Below are 13,082 nucleotides of genomic sequence, written 5' to 3'. Positions count from 1 at the left end.
CTGGACGACACAATATTCAGGCGTCAGAGGACATTGAAGTGTAAATAAAGAGTACAAATAATTAAATAAAAAGGCTAATAAAAATGAATTTGTTTGTGTGGTGTGTTCAGTGTTAATACAAGATTTGAAATGTTCCATTACTTTTTAACAACCTGGCTGTAGATAAAGCAGGCTATTTAATTTATGGCATTTAAAATTAACATTTAAAAACGATTGAAATTCCATTGAAATCACGTTGATCCTTAGTTCAGTTGAAATTTCAACATTGTTTCAATATTCCTGATAATTGAAATACCATTGAAATTCCGTTGATCTATGGACAGGATTTCAATGTTGTTTCAATATTAAAACAGGGTGCAAAATGATGTAGAATCAACATCAGAGTTCGATGTTGATTCAATGACTTAACGTTGACAACGGAATGATGATTTAACATAGTTTCAATGACTGTTTGCTATCTGGGATTGCAAAGTGGACTCGTAATCTACACGCTGCCTCGGCAAACGCGAGATCCGAGCCATTATAGATTCTGTATTGCAATGCAGACCTTAAATCTACGCGCTGCCTCGGCAAACGCGCGATCCCAGTCACAGAATCTTTATTGCAAAAGTAGACCCGTCTACACGCTGCCTCTGCAAACGCGAGATCCGAGCCACTTCTGAATTGCAATGCAGACCTTTAATCTACGCGCTGCCTCGGCAAAAGCGAGATCCCGTCATAGAATCTTTATTGCTGAGTAGACCCGTAATCTACACGCTGCCTCGGCAAACGCGAGATCCGAGCCACTAGATTCCATATTGCAATAATTTAGGACAATTCTTATGGGACAAACAACACCAAAGACTGACAGTTTGACACAGAGCGCTTGCTGATGAACAAAAAGCTGACATTTCATGTGGCCGGCGACCCTTTATAGCTTCCGCCTATGTGCCGTCACACATTACGTCATGACGCAACACCAATCGGAGATTGGCTTAGTTTCATTCATACTTCAGAGGCGCTACGCTGAGGGGCGTTCCCCCAAAGTGTCATTCGACGCAGCTGGAGTTCCCTCGAAAGGGAACAAACAGTTATCTTCTATTTTTACAGTGATTTATGGGGGATTTTTTTTTTATCTTCAAGGTAATAGGAAGTAAAGTTCAAGTGTATCTCTGTTTTTTTTAAGGCTGTCATTGATGCCAGGAAAGATTTCCTCTGATTGTTTTCATGTCCCACACACAGCCTTGCAAGAATAAACTAATTCATAATTCTATAAGTAAATTTATTTCACTCACTGCCCCTAATTCACTTGTACTCAAGAGTGGAAAATATTACCACAGGACAGACAATTCATATTTATATTCCCTTAGCACACAATTTAAACCAATGTGACATACAGTGGCAGTCATCGGGAAATGTACAAGTAAAAGTGAAATGCATATTTTCAAATATAATGTGTTTTTTACAGTAAAGTTGATTTTGTTAGGGTTTAGTGAAACGGGAATGGCGTAGCAAGCCGACATAACCTAATTTCTCCCGCTACTGGCCGTAGCGAGTACACGGGAGGAAACAGGTTCAACACGGAAGCTATAAAATCTAGCGAACGTGTTAGGTGTCGCCCAGCCCGCAGCTCTACAGATGTCTGTCAGCGAGGCGCCTTGTGCCAGCGCCCAGGAGGAGGCGACACTCCTAGTGGAGTGTGCTGTCAACCTAGGTGGGCAAGGCACGTCCTGGGACTCATAAGCCCGGACGATAGCATCCACTAACCAGTGGGCTAACCTCTGCTTGGAGACAGCCTTCCCCTTCTGCTGGCCTCCGTAACAGACGAAGAGCTGATCTGAGGTCCTGAAGCTTTGCGTTCTGTCCACGTAACAACGCATGAATGAGAGCGGCGAGGCAACGTGGCAGTGCACACTGTCATTCTGACCCTCTTGGACGGGGGAGACTGGGAGCGGCGAGGCAATTGAGCGTCAACCTTGACTGGCAGTCTCGACCGTGAGAGACCCAGAGGAAGTAGAAACTGCTCTTTTATTGAAAATTGGGGTACCGCTGACCCTCTGACCGGCCGGCCAGCGGCGGAACAGAAACAAAAGGAAAAACCTCTCCTTCCCCTGGAAGGACCAGGACCCTCCCGAAGTACCCTCCCGATGAGCAGCCATCACGTCCTCTGGGTCGCCCGTCTCAGGGTTGCTTACTTCTCCTCTTGCCGGGGGGTTTAGACGAGCCCCGAGCGGGCTGGGCACCTCTCTTGCGGCCGGCACCCTGCTGCTTAGCTGGCTGCTGCTTGGGCTGGGCAGGGGCGGAGGCGGCGGCAGGAGGGCACCCTCGGTGGCGAGCAGCCTGAGGCGCAGCCGATGGGGACGGGGCAGCCACAGCCTGTCTCCGGGCATGATGTGTTTTATCACTTCCGACTGCTTCTGGGCGGCTGAGAACTGTTGGGCATAGCTCTCCACCGTGTCGACGAAGAGGCCACCCTGGGATATGGGGGAGTTCAGGAACCTACTCTTGACCGTCTCCCTCATATCAGCCAGGGTGAGCCACAGGTGTCGCTCCTGGACCACAAGAGTGGACATCGCCCGGCCCAGGGAACATGCGGTGACTTTCATCGCCCATAGGGCGAGGTCCGTCGCCGTACGCAGCTCTTGGAGCACCCCTGGGTCGGTACCACTCTCCTGCATGTCACAGAGCGCCCTGGCCTGGTGGACCTGAAGGAGCGCCATGACATGCAGGGCCAGAAGCAGCTTCTCCACACGCACTGTAAGCCTTCCCAGTCAGACTGGAAGAGAACCAACATGCGTGGGAGGGGAGCGTAGGGTTACCCTGCCAGGTGGACGCGGTCTTGGGACACAGTTGCATCGCCACTGACCGTTCCACTTGGGGGATGCCTTCGTATCCCTTCACTGCCCCGCCATCGAGGGTGGTGAGGGAGGAGGAGGGAGTCGACCTGTGTCTGGACGCCAGAGCGGCCGTCCACGATCTCGTCACCTCCTCATGCACCTCCGGAAAGAAAGGAACCGGGGCGGGGCGGGGCGCTGAGGGTTCCACACGAGCCCGACACTTGCAGCCGAGCATAGCGGACATTTCTGGATCTGGCTCGGACAACGCTACCACACCCGAAGGGGGCAACGCAGCCGAGTTGTCATCCCCAGAAGATGACCACTCTCCCTCCGATGCAGTGATCGACATCTGGTCCTCCGGCAGAGCCCCGAAGGAAATGACTGGGACCAGACGAGATGGCCCAGCACGCTCCTCCGGGGGATACAATGGCGGCGATGCAGAGGAGTGGGAAGCCCGCGGGGGTCTTTCACACGGCGGGTCATTCCTCACTGTAACCCTCAGACCACCAATGGGATTAGCCGAAGTAGATCGGGGAATCTCCAAAGGGACTCCCCCTCGGTTGAGGGTTCTCAGTCTATATCTAAGCACCATGACGGTCATGCTCCCACAGTGAGAACATGACTCGTTCATGAATGCTGCCTCAGCGTGCGCGAGGCCCAAACACAAGAGGCAGCGATCATGACCATCAACCGGGGGCAGAATTGACCGCACCCAGAAACACACGGGCGAAACGTCATCCTGAAAAGGACGCGATCTTCACCCGTGTTGCTCTTTCCACAGAAAAACACTCTCTTATTGTGCTGAAGCACACAGGGATAAACGCGGAAACACAGCGGGGAAAATTTGGGTCACCAAACTTATTGTATTCATGTACTGATGTCACATGACCCACATTTACCACTGTGGTCTCAAACAGTGGTGTAGATGGAGAGAATCATACACAGAAATAAAGAGTAGCCTAGACCATTATTAGTGATGCATTCTAATGTAGACTATTTCTATGTAACTAATATTATGGATTCAAATTTTGGATTACTAAACTTACCGTTTTAATTTACCTCTGGCTCTCTCTTCATCGTGACTTAAACAGTAGCATGTAGATGGAATGAGTCAGGCACAAGAAGGAGAAAATCAGAATTTTTTTTTCTTCAAGGTAGCTTATTTTCGAATAATCGCATTAAAATATTTAGGCTGAATGTTTGGATCCAAACCCAAGAGGGCAGCAGATCATCACTTACTGCCCTCATTTAAAAGACCTGAAAAAAATAAAATAATGAAAAATAAAAATGCTATTAATACAATGTATGTAGACGATTCAATGATATAACATGTATTTTTCAAATATAATCTGTCTTTAAGTGGCTCTTTAAATAAATAGTATACTATATACAGTATATATATATATATATATATATATATATTATTTTAAAAGAGACAAATGATATTGTCTCCTCAAATTAATTGGACAGCAATTTATTAAGTCACGTCTGGAAACTGACAAATATGTATTATTACATTTTAAAACATTAAGGTAATATACATTTTAATGATCTATAAGGTGTTTGGAGACAACAGATGTATTTGCAAACTAATTATGTTGAAGGTGTTAAATTCTCTACAGAATTTTTGTTGTTGTTGTTATGCTAGTTAAAAGTATCCTCATATCCTGATAGAAATCACTATGTTAAGCAGTCTACATTTATTTTTATAAATATATTGTCTGTGGAATACATAAGACCATAAAATGTTCGTTCAATCATTGCAGTAGCTTTGGACAGCGATTTGCAGGATCATGCTTTCAATGCTAGCAGGCTAAAATTAGCATTTCCCAGATCACCTATTGCACCTTTAAACTCATGAGAGATACTTACATGTAACATAGGGGAAGATGCCCCCTTAAGAACAATGTGCATTTACTACTAAATTGTAACATATTTAGATATAAGTTTAGTATGTGCAGTAAAATGATGCATCAGCCAATGTGTTATTATAAGGACAAAAAAAAAAAAAAAAAAAAAGAAACATTTGCCAATTTAGTTGTTATAGAACACAATATAAAATCATTCAAATAGGCCATACCCTACAAATAAATTTCTATTTTTTTTTTACATGTGAAGCTGTTTAATCATTTAAAATTACAATCTTCTTAGTACATTGATTTATTCTGCAGGTTGTCACATTCACAGATTTTTCAGTATGGTTAGGCATTTTGTGATTTCATGATTCGTTCAAGAGAATGCCACCAATACAGACTTGCGTCATTCTCTGAATATCTTCAGGCAACATGGAAATAATTTGTTATAATAATAATTTTATTAGTTTTGCATAAAACAAGGACAGGGTAATCAAAATTATTTGATGGATTTTTTTTAGGCATAGTGTATACTGTACAGATTGGTGCATGTGTGAAAACAAGTGAATAGCAAGTTAATTTTAATGTGTGTAGCAATTGAAGAAAACTAAATATACAATTTATTTTAATAAATAAATAAATAATAATAATTTGTATAGGCCTATCGTTTTTACAAATGAGAACGACCCCACAAGGAGGGTTAGGATTCAGGAGATTTTGTCAGATTTAGCTCACTTCTGGGTACAAATTTGTTTCCGCACACAAACACATACACAGCCTGAACTAACTGTTTAAATCCTCTCATCCCTGCTGCGTGGTCAGTGAGAGTTTAACCGGTTTAACCCCATACCTCGCAAACCACTTCACATTCCCCGCCCTCATTTAAATTTTACCTTTGCGATTGGCCATAAGTCGCGTCTAGTGACGGTAACTCCGCCCTGACATTCATCAAAGCCTCTCTGATTGGTCACTTTCTACAGCTCCTCCCTTTGGCTTTTGACAGTAGACGATACAGTGAGTTTGTTAGTAGTGACCTTTTTTACAATCTATGGTCGTGACTCACGTTTCATCCAGAGAAAGATGAGTGGACAGACAATCTGACGGTTTTGTTTTCTGGAATTAATCAGCTTGAGCAGGAGTGCAGACATGGAGAACGCGTAAGTATTTTTAGACATAGAGAGAAAAGAAGGCACCCAGAGAGAGTCACTTTCCCAACGTTGTGTTGCTTTATTGTGCTATCTGCGATGCCAGCAACATGTGCATTTTTAAACAGTATTGTGATAAATTATGCGGCATGCAACATGCTTCTATAACTTTGTATGGCATAGCAGACAACCTGTTTTATTTGTTTCAATGATTGATTAAGGATTTCTTCATAAAAGACATATCTAGAAAACATTCGTATGTCGGTTCTTACAGGTTATAAGTTTGTGATGATATGCACTACATTAATATTTAGCCTTAAGATACAAACTACAGTTCTGGTATTTTAAATAATGAACTTTATGATTAAAATATGTTGTTATTATTATTTAATTAAGCCATGTATTCTAAGCTCAAGCAAGCAGTGTGTTCAGATGCTTTAGGTCCTATGGAGCTAAAAGAGTCTCAATAAAGATAAATGCACACACTACATTCACATATGCACAAACAGGATTCATACATGCACACACATGATTCATAAATATCTTTTAGCTCCACAGGTCACCTGACTTGAATTCACCTGTAGCCTACTGGCATTTTCAGAAATCTCACACTCACAGTTAGGCCTACCATTTATCACTATTTACATTTAATCAGTAGCCTAAGCAGACGCTTTTATTGAGGTTTATTCACATGTGATTAATTGTATCATCACCACCATATTTCAGATTCAAAATTTAAACATTATTATAAGCTACACAAGCCATTTTCTTTTTATGTGGTAATTCATTGTAACGTGACAGCCTTGCTCCCTTCCTGCATGTCTGGAAAGAGTTTATCTACGCTTGCAGACTGTGCACTGACGCCTATTCAAGGAAAATATGCCACTCTGATCTCTGATATGAGAAGACGCACGTGTGTGTGTGTGTGTGTGTGTGTGTGTGTGTGTGTGTGTGTGTGTGTGTGTGTGTGTGTGTGTGTGTGTGTGTGTGTGTGTGTGTGTGTGTGTGTGTGTGTGTGTGTGTGTGTGTGTGTGTGTGAGAGAGAGAGAGAGAGAGAGTTCTGTAATGTTAATCTTTTCAACAGTTAGACAGACCTTGGTGGTGCTCCCTGCTCTCCTATTGTAAATCACTCAGTGATTGCAAGTTTAATGATCACAGTAATGTATATAATCAGTTAAGGTTGCTGCCGTGCACACACACACACATACACACACACACACACACACACACACACACACACACACAGTTGTAATAGCAGTTTTCTTCCAAGCCAGCAGTTTGTCTGAATCAACACATAATTTCAGACAAACATTGTGTATTATTGTTTGTCTTAACCAAAATTACACTAGGAAATGCAGATTATATACAAGATCATTTTGACTTCTTGGGCTGTAAAGCACACACACTGAAGCACATTGGCGTCCTCAGGAAGCTGATTGGCCCAGTGTCCTGGTTTGCATACAGGAAGGCAGTGGCTCATGATATTTTTAGTGGTGCTAAAGACAGAATGTTGTCTTCAATTTTAACACTGAAAGGAAAAATTAACCCTCCAAAATGTTTATCATAATGTATGCACCCTGCTGTTTGCAACCTGTGTGATTATTATTTATTTGTATCCTTTTATTTTTTGGTTGAACATAAAAGGAGAAATTAGAAAAAATGCCCTCGCTGTTTATTCCCATATAACTAAAGTACTACTGATTTATACTACTTGGTCCAAAAAAGGACAATAAAATTAGACAAGTCTTGTGTTGAAGAGATTGATGTTTAAGTTATTATAAATCTGCTGTAAGATATCACACATGCAAAAAATGATGTTCCTGCACAGTTTCCTGCACATCTCTTCCTCCTTTATTTATCATGTTGTCTTAGTGTGCTGCACTCACAGCTGGATGCAAATAAAGTTCTGTTCACCATTCTATCATGATTTAAATTGACACTTTAGCCGTTTTTAAGTATGGTTCATAGTTTCAGTGTAAATATTTTTAGGATGTAGAGTATACAAATTGGTCATTCTGGACAAAAATGTACTAGACTTCGCCATTCCGTTTTAACGGATATTTAAAGGAATTGTTCTCCCAAAAATTAAAATTATCCCATAATTTACTCGCCATCTAGTCATTCTAGGTGTATATGACATTCTTCTTTTAGCCAAACACAATCGGAGTTATATTAAAAAATATCCTTGCTCTTCCATGTTTTATAATGGGAGTGAGTGGCGCCTGAGATTCTGAAGCCCAAAAAAGCACATCCATCATAAAAGTAATCCATACGGCTGCAGGGGGTTAATAAAAGCCTTCTGAAGTGAAGCGATGCGTTTTTCTGTATGAAAAATATCCATATTTATAACTATAATAATCACTGTCTTCCGGTAAAGGCCGTACGCTAGACGAATTAAGGCAGAAGAGTCGACCTCTGACCTGACGTAGGATGTAGAATCAAGGGGGTAATCCATCGACCGGAAGTTGAAGCCGGCCGGGTGCCGCCATGTTGTAGCAGAACTTCACTTGCGTTAGCATTTCCATTGACTCCCATTCATTTTGGCGTCACTTTGACAGCGAATAACTTTACATCTGAGGCGTTTAAAGACTCCATTTGTCCATTATTTATTTCTAAAGAAACACGACAATGTATAAAGTGCTCCATTACCTTCTATGTTACATTATGGCCCCGTAGAAACAGTTTTAGAAAAATAGGCTAACGATTGCGTCATAACCACTCGACTCTCTGTCGCGCTGTACAGAAATTACCGTACAGACAGGAGGAGAAGCTCGCAGTCAACCGGGGGGACGTCCCGTCAAGGGAGAAGCCCATAGATAATGAGTCCATAAAAGCAACGGAATACTTACTCCTGCTCACTCACGCCAAAGAACTCTTTGCTCAAGTTCCCCGTCTCTGCAAGATTAACGTTGGCAATTTTCACGCACAGCTACTAGAAGATTAACGTCTGTCAGACAGGTTGCTCACGTCATCAAGCTTAGTTTGAGTCGGTTTGAGTCTGCGCGTCAGGAACGGAAGTGCTCAGAAATCGCTAAAAATGGGCTTCAACTGTCTCAACTGAGTTCCAATGAGATGGCTCTGTCCATTTCTTATACTGTCTATGTGTAGAATGTAGCATAAGCTTAGGTGAGAGTAGACGCCTCTATCAACAAATAGGGCTGGGCAACAAACTCAAGCTGATCTTCTCTTATATCGAAATCCTCTGACATTTCTCTTTAAAAATTCTCATTATAGACTTCTAATTCGTGACTGATTTAGCTAACCTGATTAAATAAACAGTTGCCATTACTCTTAAGAGTCATGGTAGGATGAATGAGCAGAATGTACTTTTTTTAATATTGCTTTGTGGTTTCTCCTGTGCTCATTGTTGGATGTCACACATGCCCTGGTTGTGTGTGTGTGTGTGTGTGTGTGTGTGTGTGTGTGTGTGTGTGTGTGTGTGTGTGTGTGTGTGTGTGTGTGTGTGTGTGTGTGTGTGTGTCTTGGTTAAAGCCCTGATGAGATGATTAGTGCTGCTGGTGAAAGTGGTGGGGGAGGGCCGTCGACCCTGTGTGACATGGATGGTGATGGGCTGTGAATGTATGGCAAAGGTCAAACATGTCTATATGCTGTCTATGTGTGCACCAAATTTTCTTTCATATTTTTAGTTCTCTGAGGTATAGCCTTTGACTGGGTTGACTTGTTTGTGTATGTGTATATTTATTTATATTTCCATTGCATTAATTTGCAAATATTCCTGCAGTGTGACAGATGGATTTTTATAAGTACAAATATTCCATGTAGACTTTCAATTAATAAGGGTCATAAAAGCTGCTGACTTATTAGTTATAAATATCTACTAGTGATGTACCAAAATGATTTTTTACTAAAACACCAAAGCCAAAAATACATTTTATTTAATAATCAATTGATTAATCACATTGTTTAATAATTAACACTCAAATAAAAACGGACTTGTACAAACTATGAAACATACTATTATGTTTCTACTCCAATTTGTTGTTGTAAATATTTAAACAGTGGCTGTAATAGAAAAACATGTTTTCATGACATACTTACTCAAACATAGGCTACATGAAATAATTAAGACATCACTTACAGGTTAAGTAAAAATATAATGAATAATGTAGTGCATATAGCCTATTTAGCCAAATGCTCTTCTCTAGAGTTTCGGCCCTCCAAAACCATTGGGCTAAAACTAAAATGGCTGTTTCAGCAGAAAATGTTCGTTTGTCGAAAATTGTGGTGCATCATTAATATCTATGATCAATGCTTTGGGGGAATGCAGCCCTGTTCAGTTAGATGGGTTACTGAGCATGCAACGGTTTAAATTGTTTGGTTCATACTCAAATGCTACTTAAAGGGTTAGTTCACCCAAAAATGAAAATTATGTCATAATTACTCACCCTCATGTCGTTCCAAGCCCGTAAGACCCCCGTTCATCTTCGGAACACAGTTTAAGATATTTTAGATTTAGTCCGAGAGCTTACTGTCCTTGTCCAGAAAGGAAATAAAGACATCATCAAAGTAGTCCATGTGACATCAGTGGGTTAGTTAGAATGTTTTGAAGCATCGAAAATACAGTTTGGTCCAAAAATAACAAAAACTACGACTTTATTCAGCATTGTATTCTCTTCCGGAATAACACGGAGGAAAACAGAAACGGGGAAGGTGAATTCAGGGCAGGATGAGAAAAATCAATATTTGTGGTTTTGGAATATTTTGGATACAGGAGAGATGATGTGTTATATTGCCAGGTAATTTGCAACTATCCTTGCAGGAGACGCTTTTTTAAAAGTTGGACTTCTTTTAACTTGAGCGCTGCCGCTGGGTAGAAATGCTGTGTCATGCGGGAGATGCTGCAAAAGGCACGAGCGCAATGGTTAAAGACGTCCATCTAGTGCTTGATTACATAGAAAAACAATGGCACACATTCTGAACCAGATGAACAAAAATTCATAATAAAGGCATTTGCGAACTGAACAACATAAGAGTTCAAAAAGGCATGAAGAAATAACCGACGCCGTCACATAAGCTATCATTTATGCAAAGATATGGTGCCCGCAAATATCATCAATAAGACAATATGTGTATAAGGAAATATTGTTAAAAAAAAAAATCGCAATATTGCTAAAAAAAATCGTGATAGCTTTTTTTGTCCATATCACACAGCCCTATTTTACATTCTGTTTAATGAAAAAAGTGGGTTTTCACTTTGTCATTTGATGTACTGTAAGTGAATCAAAGACAGTTTGTGAAACATTGATTATTATGTCCTATAATTAAGTTGTTTTCACTTTTTGTATGGTTTGTTGGTTTGAATGACCCAACAATCTATGGCTTGAATCGCCTTTTTAACTCCAGTATGCACTTTCATATTCTTTCTTTCTTTCTTTCTTTCTTTCTTTCTTTCTTTCTTTCTTTCTTTCTTTCTTTCTTTCTTTCTTTCTTTCTTTCTTTCTTTCTTTCTTTCTTTCTTTCTTTCTTTCTTTCTTTCGATATATAGATAGATAGATAGATAGATAGATAGATAGATAGATAGATAGATAGATAGATAGATAGATAGATAGATAGATAGATATTTCTTTCTTTCTTTAGATAGATAGATAGATATTTCTTTCTTTCTTTAGATAGATAGATAGATAGATAGATAGATAGATAGATAGATAGATAGATAGATAGATAGATAGATAGATAGATAGATAGATCGATAGATAGATAGATAGCAAGTACTTGCACTAATGTACACAGCAATGGTGTAGTGCATATTGTGCATTCTACTGTTAACATGTTTCTTTCCATACAGTAAGTGAGTGAGTACATCAAAATTGACAGTTGACCTTTTCCCAGGCATTGATACAACAGTGTTCCCCCTCTTTCAGAGGCCCCAGGGCCGCCTCTTTGACCTCTCTGATGAGCCTCTACAAAGTCATTGATTGGTTCCTCTCCCTTGCTGTCTATCCTGCTGTATACTAACAAACTGCAAATGCTCACACAAATACTTTACATACAATAAATGGTCAACTGTAGTGGTTATACTGTAGAAATAATTAATTGGTTTTGAATATGTAGTTTAGATGTTTATACTTTACAAACACAATGTGTGCACCTGCACAAGGGCTGGGCAATAATGTCGTCCAATAGCTTGTCGAGTTGCAATCCTTTTCATCTAGCAACCTGTCACTCACATGACAGCGATGAGCGATCCAATCAATTCCCTATGCCCTACATTCTAGAAGCCATTTTATTTTTATATATGTCACAATAAAGAGGGAAAATACAATAGTTTCATGTCGACTTTAAGATCAGTGAATTCTAGATCATATGCAAGTGAAAAGTTCATGTTAATTGCATTTTGAAAGACTGCTACTTATGCCACTTAAATTAAAAGGTATCTAGATGAAATCTTTAAAAATTAGCTTAAGCATTTGGGAAATAGCCATGATCATGATTATCATAATTTGTACATTGAGTTTGGAAAATGTGCCACTTAATCATGAAAAAAGATGCCAAAGTGACATAAAATTGTAAATCTACTGTACATTGAAAATAAACTAGTTTTATAACATATTATCTTCCAGAGCGGGTCAAGGCAGCAGAATGGTAAATGTTATTATATTGGTTGCTTAGGAAGATGAATAATCAAAATAATACTTACAGTAAAGCATATTCAACATTAACAATCAAATATCTGATTTCAGGTCAGTATGGTCTTACTCAAATCCCTAGCCTACACTCAGCTGTAAGAAGAGGAATAGGTTTACTTTTCACTAAAACACAGAGCTTTGTTTATGCTTTTGTTGTTTGGACTGATGTGGTCAAGGTCTTGGTCATCACCATGGTCACTGGTCAGTACAATTGTGTGAATCCAATGTGGTCAATTGCCAAAGGCGGGTCATAAACAAAACAGCTGAGCTCAGTATCTGGAAAGCCCTGTGATGGGCTGGACTGTTTAGATCAACATCATCATAGCAGAGCTGAACTGAATGTAATACAGTAATGCTTTGCTATAGCTGTATTCTAAAGAAAACTAGGATTTATCTCTGTAAGAGTGAGTAAACCCTACCATGAAATTTCTGTTTAAAGCAATGCATATTATATTGTGAAATATTGTCTTAATAATGATCATGATTATTAATGTCATGATTAACTTTGCTTTTTCTTTGATGCTAAACTTGGTGTTGTTGTTGAGTATGTTAAATATGCATTTAATATTATTTTTGAGCAATTGGAAAATTAGAGCCACTTGTAGATTATAAAACTGTATA

Source organism: Rhinichthys klamathensis, unplaced genomic scaffold (assembly GCF_029890125.1).
Source record: "Rhinichthys klamathensis goyatoka isolate OS25496 unplaced genomic scaffold, OSU_Roscu_1.1 h1tg000229l_1, whole genome shotgun sequence".
Classification (NCBI taxonomy): domain Eukaryota; kingdom Metazoa; phylum Chordata; class Actinopteri; order Cypriniformes; family Leuciscidae; genus Rhinichthys; species Rhinichthys klamathensis.
This window is presented reverse-complemented; position numbering follows the sequence as displayed.